At 35.0% G+C, this 14,751-nt stretch overlaps 1 protein-coding gene and 1 long non-coding RNA gene across 17 annotated transcripts in view; one reads left to right on the top strand and one right to left on the bottom strand.

Annotated features, from left to right (window-relative positions):
* Nucleotides 1–3,468, bottom strand: part of BAZ2B (bromodomain adjacent to zinc finger domain 2B) — a 315,898-nt gene extending 312,430 nt beyond the window's left edge. For all 16 annotated transcript variants that reach the window (XM_044242153.1, XM_044242152.1, XM_044242151.1 and 13 more), the window contains exon 1: nucleotides 3,388–3,468. The gene's annotated coding sequence lies outside the window, so the exon portion shown is untranslated. The remainder of the gene's footprint in view (nucleotides 1–3,387) is intronic.
* A 90-nt stretch (nucleotides 3,469–3,558) lies between these two features.
* On the top strand, nucleotides 3,559–4,800 carry LOC122902524. Its single transcript, XR_006383817.1, has 2 exons — nucleotides 3,559–3,647; nucleotides 4,044–4,800. It is a non-coding gene; the product is annotated as an uncharacterized LOC122902524 (long non-coding RNA).
* Nucleotides 4,801–14,751: the final 9,951 nt, after the last annotated feature.

Below are 14,751 nucleotides of genomic sequence, written 5' to 3' on the forward strand. Positions count from 1 at the left end.
GAAAAAGCAACACATCAGGATGTTTGGCAAAACATCTGCTCCTTTACACTGCAGTTCTATAATAAACATGCAAACAAAGAAATGAGAGAAAGGGCAACAGAATTAAAATTCCAAGGTTTCCATTACAGTCTTAAACGCATTTTAAATAAATGACATAAAAATAAAAACAAATTTCTGCCAACTTGAATACTTTGTTATTTTAAATCTTGAAAAATGCTAAATATAATTACTCAGATTCTTCTATAAAGGCAAAGGCTACATAAAAATCGTTATATTTTAAAAATTGAGAGTAAACTATATTCACCCAGAAAAATTATCATAATGTACAAAACGCAAAAAATATCAAAATATATCCTTCATTTGGTAAGAATGCCAACAGCATTCTAATAAATGCATTTCCAAGACTGAACACTCTAAAAATATTTTAAGCAGTGTTTGAAAGAGTAAATGCTACTATACTTAAGCAATAGTTTAACATATAGGAACAGTAAAGATACTATTCTCTGGATTTTAAAATATCTGCCTACTCCTACTTTTCTCCAAACCATTATATGAATACAATATTAAGTCCTAATAAATAACTTTATTTTTACAGCATACAGTTTGATCATCTCCCCTGAAAGACTCTTATTTGTCATCACAGACTTAAAATAATTTTACATTCAGCCATTCATTTCAAACATTTGTAAAATTTGACTTTTTTCTATCTGAAACTTAAAAGTGCCTCAATGTTGTCTAAATTATTGATTATGCAGCATAGTGACAATATGTACAGTGTTTACAATAGGTGTGAGACATCAAATGTACTTAACTACCATTTTCTTAAACTGCTTATCCTCTGTTGCTTGCCATTTATAATCTGCCAAATCTTCTAGTCCTTTGTTGCATGTATAATTTAAAACCATCTGTTCTATGTGCTTTTAACTATTTAAACATTTTTCACCTACCTACAATTCACATAAATGGCAGACATTCAATTCAGTCAAGCTTTCTATATAGCGTTTTACATAAAGCAAATTCCAATATAAATAACATAGCAAATAATACCAAAGAAGACTGCTCCAGAGATAAAACATACTACATACAATGTAAATTTTTATGTTAGACAAACCTTTTCAATGTATTCAGAATTGTTTCTATTAGTTTTTTTTTAAGTTAATTATAACCAGTGTTTTTCCCCATCCCAGAAGACAAAGAGAATGCAAATTAAATACAGACAGTTTCATGTCCTTGTTAGAAGAGAAGTAAATATGCTGACTGAAAATGACTACAGGAGACAGAATCCCACTTTCCCATTCAATTTACAGTGCCTCTTATTTATATACCAGTCAGTGTATCATTAAGTTTGGTCATGTGACCAACCGAACTTCTGTGAGATAAAAAACTATTTTAGACAAGCAAATTAAAGCAACACTAATTTTTATTGTATATTTTTTCATAATGGCCGACAAGGAGCTTACAGCTTGAAGTTATAAAATATATTTTAAAATAAATTTTGCCTTTTAAATACTAATGACATTTTTGCCAATCGTTTAATATGTGCCACTAAATTTTAAAAGTATCCAGTAGTTCCAGGTATTTTAATAGTTGTATCTTTCCAAAATGTAAGTAAATATGTTTAAAAAATTATTTAATTACAAAAAAGAGGACCTAGGTAATTTAAAATAATTGTATGTAAAATATTAACCAAGCTGATTAAAGAAACATCTACAGCAGAGTGGAGTAAATGAGAAAGGAATATACTCATGAAAACTAACATTTGAAACCTTTTAAGAAAAAACACGTAGACAAAAAGCTAGGTGAATACCAATGACACTATAAAAGTTTATACCATCTTTTTGCACATAATTTTCCACCTGTTACCAAAACGTAAAATGTGTAGACGCTGAGGATTCATTTTGAGAACGCGACTCAAAAATAAGCAATACAACTTATCTTTAACCAGTAAGTTACCTGCCCTTTCAAACCGGAAAAAAAAAATTAGGTGAAAAATTTACTCTTGGGAAAATTTCTCGATAAAGTTTACATGACGTCACTGGGCCCCCTGAACATTCCCTAAACTTTGAGTCTTATCCAGACACACTTTTTGCCTTTCTAAGGCTTCTTTCCCTTTCTCAAAAATAAAAAAAGGGAGAGTTGGGAATAAAAATTGCCCAAGATGGCGAAACGCTTGTTGTTTAGAGGGCAGGAAAAAAAAATGGAGGATATTGTAATATACACAAAGGGATAAATTTCAACAACTCGGCCAAGGACTGCAGCTGCTTCTCTCTTTATAAGGAAGCAACACACAAAAGATAAATACAGAGGGAGAGAAAAGAGAAAAATCTCCCAAACAGCAGGGCCAGCTCTTACTCTCCAACAAACACTTCCTTCCTTTCCTAAGTCCCAATTCTGGGGTTCATGGAACTACTTTAACAGGAGGAAAGCCGCGAAAGAGGAAGGGGGAGGGGAGCGACAAGAAGATTAAAAGAGCGAAGAAGAGTTGAGGGCTGGCGGTTGTTCCCGGGGAAGAACTGCTAGGAGACAGACATTACTGTAGGAAAAGCTACGCTCCTCGAACCCTCCGTGTACAGGCACAGATCTTCCCGTATCCAGATCTTCTCCCAGCCTCACCTGCCCCCATTACAACACCCGCCCCCCCACCAGCCCATTTTCTATAAACTCTGGAGCTCCAAGCTACACAGAAAAAGCAAAAGAGGCCCGGACTTGGGGGGTCGGGGGGGTGGGGTGCCAGGAGCCGATCATCAGTCCTAAGGCGAAGAGGGGGCGGAGGCAAAAAAAGGGCAGCAGTAGGCGGACTGGGGGGTGGGGGGGGGTATCTGGAAACTACCAGGGCAGGGATTGGGGGAGCAGCGTATATTCCCGGGGAGGAACGGCGATCGCAACAGTGCCAGAGGTTATCGTTTAAGAAGCAAAACTGTTGGCGGCAACCCGAGCGCTGGGAGCCGAAGGAAAGAGGAGGCGCGCAGCCCGGGCGGCCAAGCAGGGCGACCGGCACAAAGGAGGCGGACTGGCGGCGGCGGCGTCTGCCCGCGGCCCTGCTGCACCGAAGTCCCGCACTGGCAGCTAGGAATAAAGTTTACATTCTCCTGAGACCGCACCCCCCACCTCCCACCCAGGACCGCGTCCTCCTCCCCCAAACTCCGCTCGGGACCCCGAGCACCGCCCCAGCCTTCCAGCCAGCACAACAAAGAGACACACCGACCGGCGAGGGTAAACAGCCGCGGAGGGCGAGCAGGGCGGGCAGGGCGAGCGCCTCGAGAGAAGCAACTCCGGAGTCCCCGCTCGCGGAGCGTAGTTTCTCCTGTTCTGCTAACAACCGGCTTTGTAACATTTGGAATTTCCATCTTCACCCGCACCCCTCACACCCGAAGATTTTAAACTCACCTTTACTTTCGAACTGAGAGTTGCGGTGGATGAGATTTTTGCCTTCCCCAGATGGCTGAAGGTTACGATTTTTGTTTTTGGAAGCCCTACCACCTCCTTGTCTCGATTATTATTTTTGCAAGGAAAGTATAAAGAGAGTTGGAGTGGAGGTGAGATTTGTGATCGCGAAAGCCCTTGACTCCCTCCTTCTCCGCCTTCCGCCTCTCTCTGATTAGTTCCTATCCAGCAGCAGATTGAAGCAGGAGATGATTCTTCTCAAGGTTTGTTCAGCAGCTTCACTTCTAGGCGAAGGCTTCATGAACCAAGTGACGTCAACCAACAAGGCTTCTCTCTCTCTCCTCTCTCTAACAATGAAAGTTGCTGTTAACAAGGGGAAAAAGAGAGAGAATTGTTTATACCATTTCAGTTCCAATAATAAATGACCTATCAGCTCCTAAAGGAGCCAAGGGAGGGAGGGGGGTTGCTTCTTCCTCCCAAGAATTCTGTAGCTTTGAGTTTGCAACCGTTCCTTGTCCCAAGGAAAAGTTAAGAAACTTAATATTTTTTTTTCTTTCCAAAGCAGGACAGAAAATAGGATTGGAAACCCAATTTAAAACTGGACAATAGGGAGCCTAGATTAACCATTTCCACCTAAACTTTTTTGTCTGTAAACTCAGAATTCGGCTGAAGTCTATAAACCATCTAAATTAATATGCCAGGAATTTGTGGATGTTTGGAACTCAAAAAGCAGGACGCAAGATGGTCCCGGGATAAAACTCTGCTGCCCAAACACAGGCAAGTTAAACTAGCTGTAGTGCTGATGCACTGAATTAAAGTTTAGATAAAACACGTTAAAACAGCAAATCGTTTTAAAGTTAGAAGTTAAACCTGTGAAAGATAATCCCAATTGTAGTTTCTCCCTCCAATTTCTGAAGTCAAAAGGAGTGGGGTTAGCTAATCGCAGGAACTGAACACTTTTTAAAAAAAATCAAGTTAAGCCCATTTCTCCATCTTTAAACTACACAGGAGGTATGCTTTTTGTTTACTTCCAGAATCTCCCAACTTTCTGTTATTTACTCTTACATTTCTCCCTCACCCCCGAATCCCAACATCCTAAAACCAATAAAGTTAAAATAAAGGTGAAGTACACCTTACTCCTTCCTGGGTACACCACCCCATAACTTCCTAAAAATGATTTTTAAAAAATTGTAACTTTGGTTAACGTTTTATTACACAAGAATATATATACTTTTTTTTATTGAGGTAGTGTTTTTTCCTCCAGAACACATGGAAGTCTCCACGTTTATATAATTAAAAATTGCATGATTTAATTTTCAGGATGAAGAGCAAGTGAAAAGCAAGCCACAGAAGAATAATTTGACCATATATGTATATTTTGTACATACATTTGTGAATAAATGTATCTTAAAAGATGCTATTGTTTTATGTTTCCTCTTCAGCCACTGGCTGTGATTTTAATTGTGCTGGAGGATCTTCATTAGTATTAACACATGGGGAGATTTCACAAAGCTGCTTCATTAGGGGGGAAAAAAAAGCTTGGCAGACTAGGTCTTTTTGCATGCACTGAGAATGTCAGCCTTACCTCGGTCATTTGTAACATAATAAGTGCAAGTACAATGATTGCAGTGCAGGAGCACTGGGGGAAGGGCAGAAATACTGCCTGTCTAATAGGGATATCTGAAAAAAAAGGCTGCTCATTACACAGTAAAATGTATGCTAAAAATTAGTGAAGATGATGTCTCAGGAGACTGATGCTAAATAAATTAATGTGCTGATATGTTTTTAATTATTATTTTTGTAGTTGTTTATTTCGTTCTCAGGATTCACATTGAGCAGCAAAGCTGCGCTAGCACTTATTGATTTTTTTTCCCTGCCACATTCCCGGAATACAGATTTTAATCATTTCACTACACCACACTCAGTAATTTCATTAAAAACTGGAACCTTCTATCCCCAGAAAAGCATTTAATTTCAATGACATACAATTTCTCTCTTAGCAGAAAACCGTCTCTACAGTAAAAGCTGGCCTAAGGTTCAAATGCATAATTTAATCCTGAGTTTTCCATGCTCTGCATTCCTTTGAAGCTATAATTTGAGTAACTACCTAATAACTGTAATAAGGACAATAATTTCCTTATAATATATTATTAACTCATATTTAATTAACTCAGAGGCCAAGCTCTATACATGTATGACTGGGTCAAGAGTTCTACCATCTCAAAATTTACCAATAGTGTTCCAGAAGAAAAATATAGATTAAAACCTACGTGTGAATGCTAGCATTTAGATATTCCAAACAAAATAATTAACAAAAAAAGTTCACTAATTTTAAATAATAGTGGTCACTATTCAAACAGTATTTTAAAACATTTGGAAGTAAATAAGGCAACTCACTGATATTTCTATATATAAAGAATTATAATATTAATATTTCAACTATCCATTTCTGAAAGTTTAATCACTAGCATTGCTTTTGAGAAAGTATTCAATTTTGAAAAGATTTTTTTTTTTTTAAAAGGGCTAGATTCAAGTTGCCTCAACTTTTATACGGAATTCTCTCTTGAAATAAAGTTAAATGGCACACTTGAGTAATTTGAATAACCAAATGATATACAGCAAAATAAGGCTCAATTTAGGTTCCAGTAATATTTTGAAATGATACTCAGTTTAAGATGGTACTTTGTTTTTCCAACCACTAGGTTTCATAAGGATATGTAATTTATATTGCCTGTTTTTAGAGAAGAAACCTGTGGGGAAAAAAACATTTGACATAATAAAATTCATTTATTAAATTCGGAATATATGCCTAATCAACAGAAAACACTTGTACATTGGTAATAAAAGTGATTAACTTATATAAAAATAAAAACTCATGTTAAAAATTCCTATCATTCCTTTGGTTAATTTTAAAATCATAATCCAAAAAATATTTTTAAGACTATGTATATGTAATTTCAAGTTGCAGCCATAAACAACACAAAAGTTGTATTTTCCTTCTTTGAATGATGAAGTAACTTGTACAAAAGAAGACTCAGTGTTGTCAGAATGTTGGAATAAATGATAAAAGTCATGACAATAAAGAACTTGATTTTACTGTCTTTAAAATACTTAAAAACTATTTTATTAAAACTATATATATTTATTACTCCAATAATTTGAAAAATATTTTTGCAACACTCTTAAGGTTGAAATGCAGTAAAATGGTGATCAATAATCAGCAAAATAGTGGATAAATGAAAAACTCAGATCAATAGCTAATATTCACAAGATGAATTTCTGCATTTCAATAAAAAAGCTTAATTTGTGTATTTAAGTATATATTTAAAATAATTTGGTGTTATTGGTAGTTCAAATATGTTAATTATTCGATTTATACCTTTAAAACTGATTTTTTTTAAAAGTACACTAGATATTTAAAACTGGATTGTTCCAGTATTTGCTACCCTCTATGAAATTGTGCTTAAATTAGTTTTTAATATGATTCCTTCCCTTCTTTATGTTTTCATATTTGATTGTTTCAAAGATTACAACACAGTCATAGAGCTGGAGGGTGAGGGAATAATTACTACAATTATAAAATAATTTCACCCTGGTAGCACTTAGTCTGTACCTAGAATCATCATCTAAATTCATTTTCAGAATTGCAAAAGAATTTAACAATCAAACATCTTTTCTAATATTACTGATAATTATTTCTGAAATCCTATATAAGATATATACCTATCCCATGCTAATCATGCCATCACTATATGTAAATTGTTGCATTTTCTTCTGTAAAGAAGCATCTATTTTTAGGACCAAGATAGAACTTCTCAAATAAGGAGATAAAGAGATAAAGATGGTTAAGTATCTAATTTATTACTATAGGTATGGATCTTCAAAGGATAAGGAATGGACATGTATGTATAGAGATCAAAGTCTAGGAAGGCTGATACAAAAAGCCAATATGAGAGATTTCAATAGTAGAACAAGCTGGCCACTGTCATGTCTTGTTTCAGTTTCAATCAGTACAAACTAATGAAGAGTTATTTGTTTTCATTCATCCAACATTTGAGTGCTCACTATCTGCTATGCACTCTGCTAGAGAATGAGAAAACATGAAAAGCTCACATTCTGGTTGATGTTGAAAGTGTGAAATTCCTGGGAGATTAGAGAATCACATAAATCACATTATAAAGATACAAATAATAAAGTTTTGCTAGAATAAAGAGGATGCGGCAAATAATTCTGTGAGCCTAAAAAAAAAAGCTTTATTAAAGGGATGCCATTTGAACTGCGTCTCAAATACTGACAGCCTAGCAGGCAAGACTTAGGATGAACAGATCCTAAGTAAAAGAAACCGTAAATTTAAATACAAAGATCTACTAAGTCTGGTGTCTATCCACTAGGGGGAAGTTCACCAAAACAGGAATATTCATTGTGAGGTATGGAATACCAGGGATGAAGAAGGAAAAGGAGGGTAGGACCTGAGAGTGAAAGGCCTAAGATACCACAGTAATGTGACTGAATTTATCCTGAGAGCCAACAAAAGTCAGTAAAGGAGTGACATGATCAACCTTGTTTTTAGGGAGCAAAAACTACATAGGCAGTGCAAATGATAAACCACAGTATGACCAAAGTGCTTAACAGTTCATGAGAAAGATGATGAAGGACAGTGGTACTGTAGTGAACATTTAAAGCCAGATATTTTTGAGGTAAAATGTGGATTTGGTGATCAACTGAAAACACAGGGAGTTAAGGGAGAGGAAGGACTGAAAGAAGACTATAAGGATTTCTGGTTTAAAAAAACTGGATAAGTGCTGGAGTCATTAGGTAAGATCCAGAATATATAAGAGAATACAAATCACTAAATATTCATGAATTAGAACTTAAATTTATGCTTTATAAGAATCTACTGGAAAGTTTTTTTTTAAATATACATACCCAGGCCCCAGAGATTCAGTAGGTCTGGAACTGAAAGCAAGAATCTATTCTCCTTTTTAAAAAAAAAATTCTGACAGTGCTTCCGATAAACATTCCTGATTAAGAACAGTGTCATAAGCATAAAATTGATTATAAAATTCTTTTGGAATTAAAACAAAAAAAACAAGAAAAGCCCTGAAAAAGAAGAGCACTGAAAGTGTGTGGGGCGAACTCATATCAGACATTAAAATACACTATATATGTAGCCTTTATCATTTGCAGTTGGCATTGGCATCTGAGAAAAAGATCAATGAAACACAATAGAAAATTGAGAAATTTTAAAAGATTTTATTTATTTGTCAGAAAGAGAGGGATAGAGAGCGAGCACAGGTAGACAGAATGGCAGGCAGAGGCAGAGGGAGAAGCAGGCTCCCTACCGAGCAAGGAGCCCGATGTGGGACTCGATCCCAGGACGCTGGGATCATGACCTGAGCCGAAGGCAGCTACTTAACCAACTGAGCCACCCAGGCGTCCCTTATATGGCATTTTTAAAAAAAGGTTTCATATGACTAAAAAGAAAAGAAAAAATACCACAAGATAAGTACAGTGACAAATGAGAAACTCAAAAAATAATTTATATGAGACAATTCAATAACCCTATATATAGAGTATCTAAAAATGAATAAAAGACCAACACCCTGAACAGACATTTAACAAAAAAAAAGGCAAATGCCCCTTAAATAGAAATATTCTCAACCCTGCCCATAAGAGAAATGCAAATTAAGAATCACTGAGATACTATTCCTCACCCAACAAACTGGCAAAAATCCAAAAGTTTAACAACATAGCCTGTTAGTAAGATACTTTATGGGAAAAGGACCACTCTCAGATATTGCTTGTTGGAGTGAAAAATGGAAAAACCTCAACAACAGAGAATTTGACAGTATCTAGCAAAGTTACATATGTAGGGGTTTTTTTCTTTTTGTTTTTGTTTTTGACTAGCAAAATACATTTCTAGGTCTGACCAACACAGATGAAAATCTAAAATAAACATATATAAGAAGATACTCACTAAAGCATTGTTTATTATAGCTAAAGTTTGGAAATAACCCAAATGTTCATCATAGGGAAATGGTTGAATTGATTAGGGTCCACAGAGTGGAGTATTGTGCAATTTTTAAAAATGAATGAGAAATGTATATAGTATGAAGTATTTCACAACCGCAGTATATAATAATATACTAATATAATAATAATAGCATATCATATGCTACCTTTCATCCATATATTCACTTAATTTTTTAAATGAAAAGAAAAATCAAAACCTTAAAAAAAATGGCTACCTATAAGGAGAAAGTGAGCAAGGTAGAAAAGATAGACTAGTAGGAAGTTTTCTCATGAAACTTGTTTTATAGATGTGATTTTGGAATCATATAAAGTAATTTACATAATTATAAAACAAAAACAAATTAAATTTTAAAACACTCCCATCAAAATGAAAGCTAAATGAAATAAACTTAATTGTATATGGAGTTTCATACAGAGACTATTCCAAGTGACTTTACATGTAATAATTTTTTAAAACCACACACAAACACAGTAATTTAACAATATGTCTCTCATAGGATATAAAGTAAGAAAAATAACTTTAAAGCAGCAACAACAAAACAGGAACTTAAATTATTATCACTAACCGTATTCTTGTGGTATAAAGTGGTGCTGTTATTTTAATATTGTTGCATGCATAGTCTGAGAAAAAGCAAATGATGTTTTGCAAAAAGCAAAGTTGGTATATTTAAAAATTTATTTTTGCTATGGGGCAAAAACGAATCATATAAAATGAATGAGTTACATAAAAACTCTCTGATACTTAATGAGATTTATGAAGAACTCATTACATATTTTATATTTAAAAGTATGTACTTCTTAATTCTGCCCACTGTAACCTGGAGTTAGCCTGGGACAAATGGTGTTTAGAGACCATAATATGGGTGCACAGGTGTGTGCTTGTGGTTACTACAATAGTCTATTTCTTAGGCTTTTACAGTGGGCATCTCAGGATGGTGAGTTCGAGCCCCACATTGGACATGAAAGTTACTTTAAAAAAAAAAAACAAATAAAAATAAGAACTAAATCAGATCAGTCCATGTTATTTACAGACAATTGTGCCCTAGGAATAATGCAATATGAGAAGTAATATTCAGATGTCAACTCTTTAACTAGTAATGTTGTTCCTTTTCCAATAGTTTTTATTTCATCAATACAGATTCCAACACATCTTTTCCAGAAAAATTTTTGGATCACAAAATAATTATGATCCAAATTTTAAAAATTTCTTCCCCTTTAGCATGGTTTTCTAGCAATTAAAAAAAAAAGTTGTCAAGCACTTCACCCTCATAAATGAACTGCACATAAAGAGTTTATTCATATTCTTCACATAAAAGATTTCATCCAACTCTAAAGCCTAGTATTAGCATGCACATGTTAGAGTAACTGTGCTTTTATACTGTATATCATTGATATTATAGTGTCCAAATGTATCACATTAAAGGAATTTTGCCAATACTTGATTCTGACTTATTGCCAGACATAATATTTATTATTTGCTGCTGGTTTAATAAACTTGGCAACTGTATGGTTTATAACTGCTTTTGCTCTGAGGAGTGCAGCACTGAATTAATACTTTCTTAGCTTTGGTGTCTTCTCCACTTTTAGAGACAAAAATACTAGAAAGCAATATTTTGTGTTTATTCTGGAAAGCTTCTACTATTTTACCAGAATTGTTTACCAAAACATGTCATTTTTTAAAAGATTTTATTTATTTTATTTGACAGAGATTACAAGTAGGCAGAGAGGCAGGCAGAGAGAGAGAGGAGGAAGCAGGCTCCCTGCCGAGCAGAGACCCCCAATGCAGGAGCCCAATGCAGGGCTTGATCCCAGGACCCTGGGATCATGACCTGAGCCAAAGGCAGAGGCTTTAACCCACTGAGCCACCCAGGCACCCCTGTCATTTTTTTTAAAGAGCGCCAATGACATTAAAATTTCCCTAGCCTGAAAGAATTCAAATTATTTTTTTACTCTTTCCCCCTATATATTTATAAACTTTCTCCCTCTCCCCCATTCTTCACGGAAGAGAGGCAATCCAAAAGGAGAAAGATCCTACAAGAAGCAAAACAAATGACTGAAATTCCCTGGAAACCAAATAAGATAAGCTGCATCTTTAAAAATGGCAAAAATTAAATTTATGAACTGTGAGCTACTTAGCATGGCTAAACTATGAGCAGAGGGAGACAATTCAGATGGAGCTTTTTATTGTTGTTAAGTAATCTCTATACCCAATGTGGGGCTCAAACTCATGACCAGGAGATCAAGAGTCATGTGCTCTGCTGAGCCAGCCAGGTGTCCCTCAGCTGGAGTTCTTTTTGCAGATTTTACGTGCAGCTTTTGTTGGAGGAATTAAGTTAATTGAGATTTTCTTGGAGGTTCACCTTAACTACTAAGGGGAGGAAACTTTTCTTTTTTTTCCATAGGGAGACAGCACTTGGGATTCAGATCATTCCCTTAGTTCAGGAATCTTGAAGCCTCTGTTTCTGCCAAGAAACCAACACTATCCTTCACTGTTCAACTTTCAGTCATCTCTTCCCAGCAGCTGTTTGTATTTCCGCATAGTGAGAACGAGAAAAATGTATGGAGACACTATTCATCTATTCTTCTACTATTATAGGCATATTAATGATGAATCTCAAGATCATCATTAATCTTAAGATTAAGACAGCTTTTAGAAAGTAGATGTGAGGTTGGGCAACACACTATGCTTCAGCAAATCTTCTGTTTCTTTCCTTCTTTTTTTTTTTTTTTAAGATTTTATTTATTTATTTGACAGAGAGAGATCACATGTAGGCAGAGAGGCAGGCAGATAGAGAGAGAGGAAGAAGCAGGCTCCCTGCTGAGCAGAGAGCCCGATGTGGGACTCGATCCCAGGACCCTGAGATCATGACCTGAGCCAAAGGCAGCGGCTTAACCCACTGAGCCACCCAGGCGCCCTCTTTCCTTCTTTTGAAATGTATTATATAGGATTCTATCCTGTTTCTCATTTCTGGTTACTGCTGGTGAACATTTTATTTTGTTTTAGGTTTTCCTTCTGGTTCTTACTTTTCTTTAACTGTTGTAGTTCATATCATTAAGTGTCAGAACAGTGAAATTCTGTTCTACTTCTTTCTACTGTCTTTACACAAAAGTCTCTTAATTGAAAACATACTTAATTGAAAGTATATTAATTTTAAAATAATATAATTAAGCATATTAATTAACTGAAAGTATATTAATTACATTAATATATTAATAATATACATAAACAATAACAAAGGTTAAATCTAGAGGAATTTTTGTTTCTACTGAAATCCTTTCATATATCCTTTAATTACTATACTATGCCATGTTTTTTCTTTCATTCAGTCATTTAATTGCTCCAGAGATATTTATTGAACATCTTTTCTACTTCAGGTCCTAGTATAAATGCTATATATTTGTAGAGATACAGCAGTGAAAACAGTAAACTGGCCCTCATAGGGCTACTTTTTTGCAGGGAGAGATAGACTATAAACACACAAGCAAACACACAGTTTATACCAGGGTCAGCAAACTTCTATCAAGGCCAAATAATAAATTTTTTGGCTGTATGGGCCATATGTTTCTGTTGCAATCTCTCAACTCTGCTATTGTAGTGAAAAAACTAGCCACAGACAAAATGTGTAAAAAAAAAAAAAGTGGGCCTAGCTGCCTTCTGAGAAAACTTTATATATAAAATAAGTGGTTTGTAAAGGGCCTCACTAGTAAGATGTTTAAGCAAAAATCTAAAAAGAAATGAGTGAATAAGGAAGGTAGACATATAGGGGAAGAGCTTTCCAGGCAGAGGGAATAAGATTTGCAGACACTCAATTGGTTCAAGAACATTAAATAGGCTAATGAGGTCAAGAAGAGAAACAAAAGATAAAGTCACAGAGTGCCATTAATGGTGCCATACTCTGTAGGGCTTTTAAGCCATTATAGAAAGACTTTGGATTTTTACCCTAAACCACTGACTGGTTTTGAGCAAAGAAATGACTCAGTCTGACTTACCTTTGCAAAAGATCTCTCTTGCTTCAGTGTCAGAACAGACTGTAGCAGATTAAGAGCAGAAGTTAGCAGACCATATAGAAGACTGCTAAAAAATCCAACTAGGGAAAGATAATACTAAGCTTAAAATTGACAGTAGTGATTGAAATAGGAGAAAGTGCTTAGATTCTGAATATATTTTGAAGGTAGATAAAAGGCATCTGTTGCTGGATTGGAATAGATTTTTGTTTTCAGGAACTGAAAGACTAAAGTTAGCATTATTTAAAAACAGACCGCAAAAGTGCTGCCTTGGCTAAAGGGTTTGGGGTCTGGTATAAATCAGTAGAATGGTTTTGTACTTGTTAAGTTGTAGATGCTAACTAAACACTCAGGTAAAGATATTAAGTACAAAGATGGCTATATTAGATTGGCGTTTAGGGAAAATATCTAAGGCTGGCGATACAAATTTGGAAGTTATTTCCTTATAGTATATAAAGTGTTGATGGTAGGGGTGCTGAGTCGGTAAAGCATGGCTGGTTCAGTCGGTAAAGCATATGACTACTGATCTCAGGATCATGAGTCCAAGGCCCATGTAGGGATAGACCCTACCTAAAAATAAATAAGTAAGTAAGTAAATAAATAAATAAATAAATGTTGATAGTATTTGAAATATGAAATGGCTGAGATCACCAAAGACTAACTGTAGAAAAGCTAAAGCCCTATGGTACTGCAATACTTAGAAGTTGGATATAAGAAGAAAAACTAATGAATGAAATTAAGAAGGAGTGGCCCATAAAATGAATGAAAAACCAAGAGTAATGTTCTAAACGTCAAGTTAAAAAAAAAACATGTTCAAGGAGGATAAATCATGAATTCTTTCAAATGCCACTGACAAGTTGAGTAAAATAAAGACTTCAAATTAACAATTGGGGTTTACAACAAAGACATCACAGCTGTTTTACTGAAGCAGTTAGAAAGATTTTTAAAAATCATCTTTCAGTTAAGGAATATGTCTTTATAAAGTTTTGTTTGTTTTCTACAGAGGTCTGGGAAGTATTTATTTTCTATGAATTTGGAAATGTGAAAATTTCTTTATACCTCCTTCAGAAATGAAAGACAAAGCAGATGAACACAAAATTTTTCTTAAATCAATCTTTTCCCTAAATGTTTCTTTTTCTTATAGAATTTACTGTAAGAATTTACAGAATTCTTATAGAGAAAGTTGAGCCCACTCAAATGAGCCTGAAACATGTAAAGACAGTTTTTATTTTTATTTTTTTTATTTTTTAAGATTTTATTTATTTATTTGATAGGCAGAGATTACAAGTAGGCAGAGAGGCAGGCAGAGAGAGAGAGAGGAGGAAGCAG

This window comes from Neovison vison, chromosome 3 (assembly GCF_020171115.1).
Source record: "Neovison vison isolate M4711 chromosome 3, ASM_NN_V1, whole genome shotgun sequence".
NCBI classification, from domain to species: domain Eukaryota; kingdom Metazoa; phylum Chordata; class Mammalia; order Carnivora; family Mustelidae; genus Neogale; species Neogale vison.